The following is a 6,595-nucleotide window of genomic DNA, read 5'->3' as shown; positions in this document are numbered from 1 at the left end:
TGCTCTATTCATTTACTTGTTTTTAGTGCTTTCTTTTATTAACTGTTTTTGTTAATACATCACCAAGAGACCCTTATTCATGACATATTCTTTACTTGGTGATTGTATTTAACATATAACAGTTTCTTTCATTTAGTTTTATTTCAAATAAATTGACATGTGGTTGCATTCTAAGTTTGGTGTTGCTATGCAAAAAAATTTTGTTCTAATCCTTACAAGATACTTGCATCAATTCTAAGTGAAAGTGTCACACTAAGTTTGGTGTGCCACTTATTCTTTATGCAAAGTATTATGCTCACCTTATTAAGTTTGCAATCACAATGTCTCTGTCTCTTGTGCCTTGATTATTATCTTTAATTTTGCTTGTTTAGAGCACATGTACTACTAACTTTTCATTGTGTAAGACATTCATGATCCATCTTAGCCCCATAGCCGCTGTTCTAATTGTTGCTTGAGGATGAGCAAGCATTCTGAGTTTGGCAAGGGAAGGAGGAAGAATAGAGGAAAAAGGACAACAATAATGAGGATGAACTACAAGGTTGTAGAGTTCCTTTTCTCCTCATTTGTTTCCAGTGCTTAAAATGCATGATTGTCTTCATCTTTTCTGTTTACATGTGTGTATGAATAAAGCATAGCTTGAATATTGATTTATAATATGTTGCCATGCCATTATGACTACCAACTTGAGTTTTGTAAAGCTTAAAGCAGTAAAGTATCATGATCATAAACAAACAAGGAATTAAAGAAGAGTTTAGCATATGCATAAAAGTATTGAAAAGCTAGTATGATTAATTGTTGCTCAATTGCATTAGATTTTATTTAATTGAAGTTTTCATCTAGTACATTTTGTGAAATCTTTTGAAAATCATGAAAACCTTGAAGAGGCAAATACAATTAAAGCAAGAAAAGAAAAAGGGAAAGAATGAGAAAGCTGAAGGCTCTGAGTACCAATGGCAATTTATTTGCTAAGTACTTGTGGTGTTTATGTATCAAGCCAAATGCTTGAAAACAAAACATTTAGAAGTCAAGGTTAGGCTCAAAGTGCAAAAGCACTCCCTCAAAACTCAAGGCTCTGAGCATCAATGATTAGAGAGTCAAGAAAAGAAAAGAAAAAAAATGAGCTTAATGAAGTCCTCTAATCAAATGCTTGTGGTGCTTATGTATCAAGTGGTAATACTTGAAAACAAAGCATTTAGAAGTCGTAGCTTTGTTATCAACTCATGGGGCAAAGCACCCAAAAGGAGAAGCTAATAAGAAAAATCAAAAGCTTGTTTCAAGAAAGAAATATAAGAGAAAGATTTCATAAATTGAGCTAGATAGAAACATCAATCATTTACATCTCTTTTGCGATTGTAGCATGCTTAGAAAACTAGCTTACCATGAAAATTGAGTTGCTACTCTTCTTACCTTGGATTGTCAATCTTTAAATGCATGATTCTTTTCTTGCTTGGGGACAAGCAAGGTTTAAGTTTGGTGTTGTGATGACATGTCACCATGTCATGTTTTTCTATGCTTTTTCATACAAGAAATTTATGATTAGTGCTTAAACATTACATTCTTTGGTGCTTAAATGGTATATTTCTTTGATCTTTTGATTTGATAAACTTTGTAGGAAATAAGAAGAAAAAGAAGCAAAAAGAGCACAAAATAAGCTAAAAAGAAGAAAAGAGGAATTTTGGGCACACTTTGAAGTTGGAGCACACTTTGGAGGCTTAGGCCACGCTTCTAAAAGCATGACCCATGACCAAATCAAGGAAGAGAAGCGTGGCCCAAAGGAAGAGAAGCGTGGCCCAAAGGAAGAAAAGCGTGGCTCAAAGCAAAGAGCAAGAGAGGACAAAAAGTTTGAGCCAAAGTTTGCCTCAAACTTTAGCTCAAACTTTTAGCCAACGTTTGCCTCAAACTTTTTGGCAAACGTTGGCATAACAAAACAAACACCCTGGAGCAAAAGCTTGCGCCAACGTTTGCCTCAAGCATTTTGGCAAACGTTGGCGCCACACACCTCACAGCCTGAAGGGGTTATATTTCCAACAAGAATAACTTGAGCTACAGAGCTCCAAATGAGGTGATTCCAAAAGCAATGGAAAGTAGGAATCGAGAGCTTTCCAAGCATATATGGAACTGCATGGTGGACACTAAGATTGAGGGAGAAAACTGCCCCGCAATGTGCATAAACGAACATGGTGGCAACCTGCAGTGAGGCCAACTGACCTCTGCACCTTCAACGGAGTATAACTCGAGCTGTGGAGCTCCAATTGATGCGCTTCCAAAGGCATTGGAAAGTGGACATTCAGGGCTTTCCAACAATGTATAATAGTATGGGGTGGACAATATCTTTGAGCCTCCAGAACTGGCGTTTTCGACCACATTTGAGGCAAACTTTACCTCAAACGCTGCACACCAAGGCCAGCGACCCTGTCCTCTTCAAAGGAGCATAACTTGAGTTGTAGATGTCCAATTGAGGTGATTCTAATTGAGTTAGAAAGCTGTCATTCAGAGCTTTCCAACCATATATAATAGTCTATAGTGGGCATAAAATTGGCAACGTTGACAAGAGGACAAAGTAGCGCCACATATATGCACTAGGGGGCCAACGTTTGAGCAAAAGTTTGACCCCAAACTTTGGCTCAAACGTTGGTAGCAGCAAGAATGGGGCAGCTGGTGTAAAAAGTTTGAGTAAAAGTTTGCCTCAAACTTTTACTCAAACTTTTACTCAAGCTTTTAAGATTCACAACCCGGTTCACATTGGTTCTCTCTCCAACTCCAAGAGCAATCAACCAAGGCCTCTATCAACCCAATTCCATCAAGAGCAAGGGCCCAATTGACACCACTCAAAGGCACAAGAGATAGTTAGAATAGAAATTTCATTTTAATTGTAATTTGTTTTGAATTTCATTTTCATTTTGTAAAAATGCCTATAAATAGGTATCTGTTTCATTTTATTAAGGGGAGCGAGCTCCACTAGGGAGCATTAGGAATACAGAACTCTCTCTCTTTAGTTTTTCTTTTTGTTTTGAATCTTGGGTTAAGAATTGAAGAAATTCTGTTTCAATCTCACCTTGAGAATTCTCTCTGTTTTCTTCTTCTGCAAACTTTCAAGTGAATTGTGATTTGAATCAAAGTTCGTTTCATCGCTTTCATCTTTAATTTTCCTGCATCTTGTTTGCTAGCGGATCAAGGAAGGAATTGAGATCTAGACTTGTTTTCTAGTCTCATTGATTCCCTGAGATCTTTACTTGTCTTTTTCAAATTTCACAATTGAGCTAAGCTACTTTCTGTTTTGATCCTTCAAGTGACTCTCTACTTCTGTTTGAATTTCCTGCACTTTTGTTCCTCTATATTTTACATTTGAGCTACTGTGATCTGAATTTAATTTTCTTGCACTTTAAATTTCCTGTCACTTATTCTCAAGATCTCTTTGATTGCTTGCTTTATTGCTTTCTTTAATTTTCAGCACCCACTCCCCTTCAATTTCATGCAATCTACATTTCTTGCAATTTAAGATTCTTGCAATTTACATTTCTTGCTCTTTAAGTTACTTGCAATTTTACTTTCTGCACTTTATAATTCCTGCAAATTTACATTCTGTTGGCTTCAATTGTCAATCAAATCACTCAATGTTAGCTTGACTAAACTAATCACCCACTAAAGTTGCTTGATCCATCAATCCCTGTGGGATCGACCTCACTCCCGTGAGTTTTATTACTTGATGCGACCCGGTGCACTTGCCGGTGAGTTTTGTGTCGGATCGTTTTCCGCACATCAAGTTTTTGGCGCCGTTGCCGGGGATTGATTTAGATCAGCAATGATTAAGTGGGTGAGAAGTCTAGATCAAGCATTTTCTTTATTTTTGTTCTCTGTTCTAAGTTGAAACCAAGGTGTTTGAGTTATTGCCTCACTAAGAAATTCATCTCTGAGATATGAATTTCAATTTTTCTTGGTGTTGTGTTTTACAAAATTCAAATGGAGTTCAACTCATCTTATGATCGAACAAATTTTATGGGATATTACCCACCATTACCAATCTCTAATGGTGGCTGGGAATATCACCAAGAGAATACACATTCTGAGCACTCCAATTCACGGAGATTTGCTTCAGAGACACAAGATGAGCAAGAAAATCATATGGGATATCTTCCTCCACCACAAAATGATGCAAGTTGCTATTCTAATGATGGCTGGAGGGAGCAAAACCAGAAAACATTTGAGAGCCCATATTCCACTTATCAAGAGCCATCTTCACTCGAACGTACTATCAATTCACTTATACAAAATTTTCCAACCTCATCTTCCAGTTTTTCATCTGAAAATTGTTCATCAATGGACTTTGTCTCCACACAAAATACTTGCCAAAACTCACCATCCACACAAATTTCCATGAACCAAGGCCCCTCAAAGCTTGAAACCATGTTTGAAAGACATAAAAGGGAAGTACAAAGATCATGGAAAGAACAAGAGAACTCCTCCAAAAACATAGAAGTGTTGATCAATCAAACGCTAAATGAGAAGGAGGAGGTGGAAGAGCAAAATGAAGATCCACTTCAAAAATTCAGAGAATTGTTGAAAAGACAAGAACAATTCATGAAGGAACAACAACAAGCCTGGAAAAGGGAAGAAATCATCCGTCAGAGGACGAATGAGCACCTGGAGAACATAAGGAAACACTTAGAACCATCAAACAGTAAAAATCAATCTGTGAAGGAAGAAATGGAAAAACAAGAACACAAAGTCCCTGTGTCAAGTGAAATTGCAAAAAAGGAAGAGGTGGTGAAAGTATTGGAACCTGAAACTGCACTTGAGATGACAAGAGGACCTGAACACTCACAACCTCCTCAAACTCCCCTGGACCAAAAAGTCTCAACAATTGACTCTGAGATTGAAAGGTATGAAGAGGAGATGAAGAAAGCTTGGGAAGATCAACAAACCTCCTCCATGAAAGAGCTATTAAAGCAAATGTTGAGTGCAAAGAAAGGAGTGGAGGAGCAAGAAAGTGAGGAAGTCATTCCAGAAAATTTACACTCAAGTGAGGAAGAGTTCATGGAACCACCGATTCAAAAGGCTCTGGATGAATACAAAACTCCAATAATCACACAGCAACCAAGACTTGGATTCAAAGAAGTGAAGGCAACTAACAAGAGCACCAATCCTGTCCCTGATCCAGCAAGCAAGATCAATCAAGCCATTTGCAAAAGGAAGCTTGCTGAGGAAAGGCCAAGGCAAGGGACAGTAGCTGAAACTTCTCCTCCTTTGAAGTCATTTCTCTTAACAAATTGGAAGAAGAGGAAGAAAGTAAAGAACAGGTAGACAGTAGGTACATTTCTTCTCCTTGCTTTGTTTAAATTTCAATAAATTGGCATATGGTTACATTCTAAGTTTGGTGTTGCCTTGCAACAAATTGTTTTCAATCTTTTTGGATGATTGCATCAAATCAAAAAAATGAAAGTGACACACCAAGATTCTAAGTTTGGTGTGCCACTTATTTTCTATGCAATTCATTCAAGCAATACTACTTGTCTGCATAATCATAATGCCCCTTGCAGTGTCATTTTGGATAATTTAGTTTCTCTCTCTGCTCTATTCATTTACTTGTTTTTAGTGCTTTCTTTTATTAACTATTTTTGTTAATACATCACCAAGAGACCCTTATTCATGACATATTCTTTACACGGTGATTGTATTTAACATATAACAGTTTCTTTCATTTAGTTTTATTTCAAATAAATTGACATGTGGTTGCATTCTAAGTTTGGAGTTGCTATGCAACAAAATTTGGTTCTAATCCTTACAAGATACTTGCATCAATTCTAAGTGAAAGTGTCACACTAAGTTTGGTGTGCCACTTATTCTTTATGCAAAGTATTATGCTCACCTTATTAAGTTTGCAATCACAATGTCTCTGTCTCTTGTGCCTTGATTATTATCTTTAATTTTGCTTGTTTAGAGCACATGTACTACTAACTTTTCATTGTGTAAGACATTCATGATCCATCTTAGCCCCATAGCCATTGTTCTAATTATTGCTTGAGGATGAGCAAGCATTCTGAGTTTGGCAAGGGAAGGAGGAAGAATAGAGGAAAAAGGACAACAATAATGAGGATGAACTACAAGGTTGTAGAGTTCCTTTTCTCCTCATTTGTTTCCAGTGCTTAAAATGCATGATTGTCTTCATCTTTTCTATTTACATGTGTGTATGAATAAAGCATAGCTTGAATATTGATTTATAACATGTTGCCATGCCATTATGACTACTAACTTGAGTTTTGTAAAGCTTAAAGCAGTAAAGTATCATGATCATAAACAAACAAGGAATTAAAGAAGAGTTTAGCATATGCATAAAAGTATTGGAAAGCTAGTATGATTAATTGTTGCTCAATTGCATTGGATTTTATTTAATTGAAGTTTTCATCTAGTACATTTTGTGAAATCTTTTGAAAATCATGAAAACCTTGAAGAGGCAAATACAATTAAAGCAAGAAAAGAAAAAGGGAAAGAATGAGAAAGCTGAAGGCTCTGAGTACCAATGGCAATTTATTTGCTAAGTACTTGTGGTGTTTATGTATCAAGCCAAATGCTTGAAAACAAAACATTTAGAAGTCAA

Source organism: Arachis ipaensis, chromosome B4, assembly GCF_059453495.1.
Source record: "Arachis ipaensis isolate K30076 ecotype BB chromosome B4, ASM5945349v1, whole genome shotgun sequence".
In the NCBI taxonomy this organism is placed as follows: domain Eukaryota; kingdom Viridiplantae; phylum Streptophyta; class Magnoliopsida; order Fabales; family Fabaceae; genus Arachis; species Arachis ipaensis.
The sequence above is the reverse complement of the archived record's forward strand: the minus strand, read 5'-3'. Positions refer to the sequence as shown.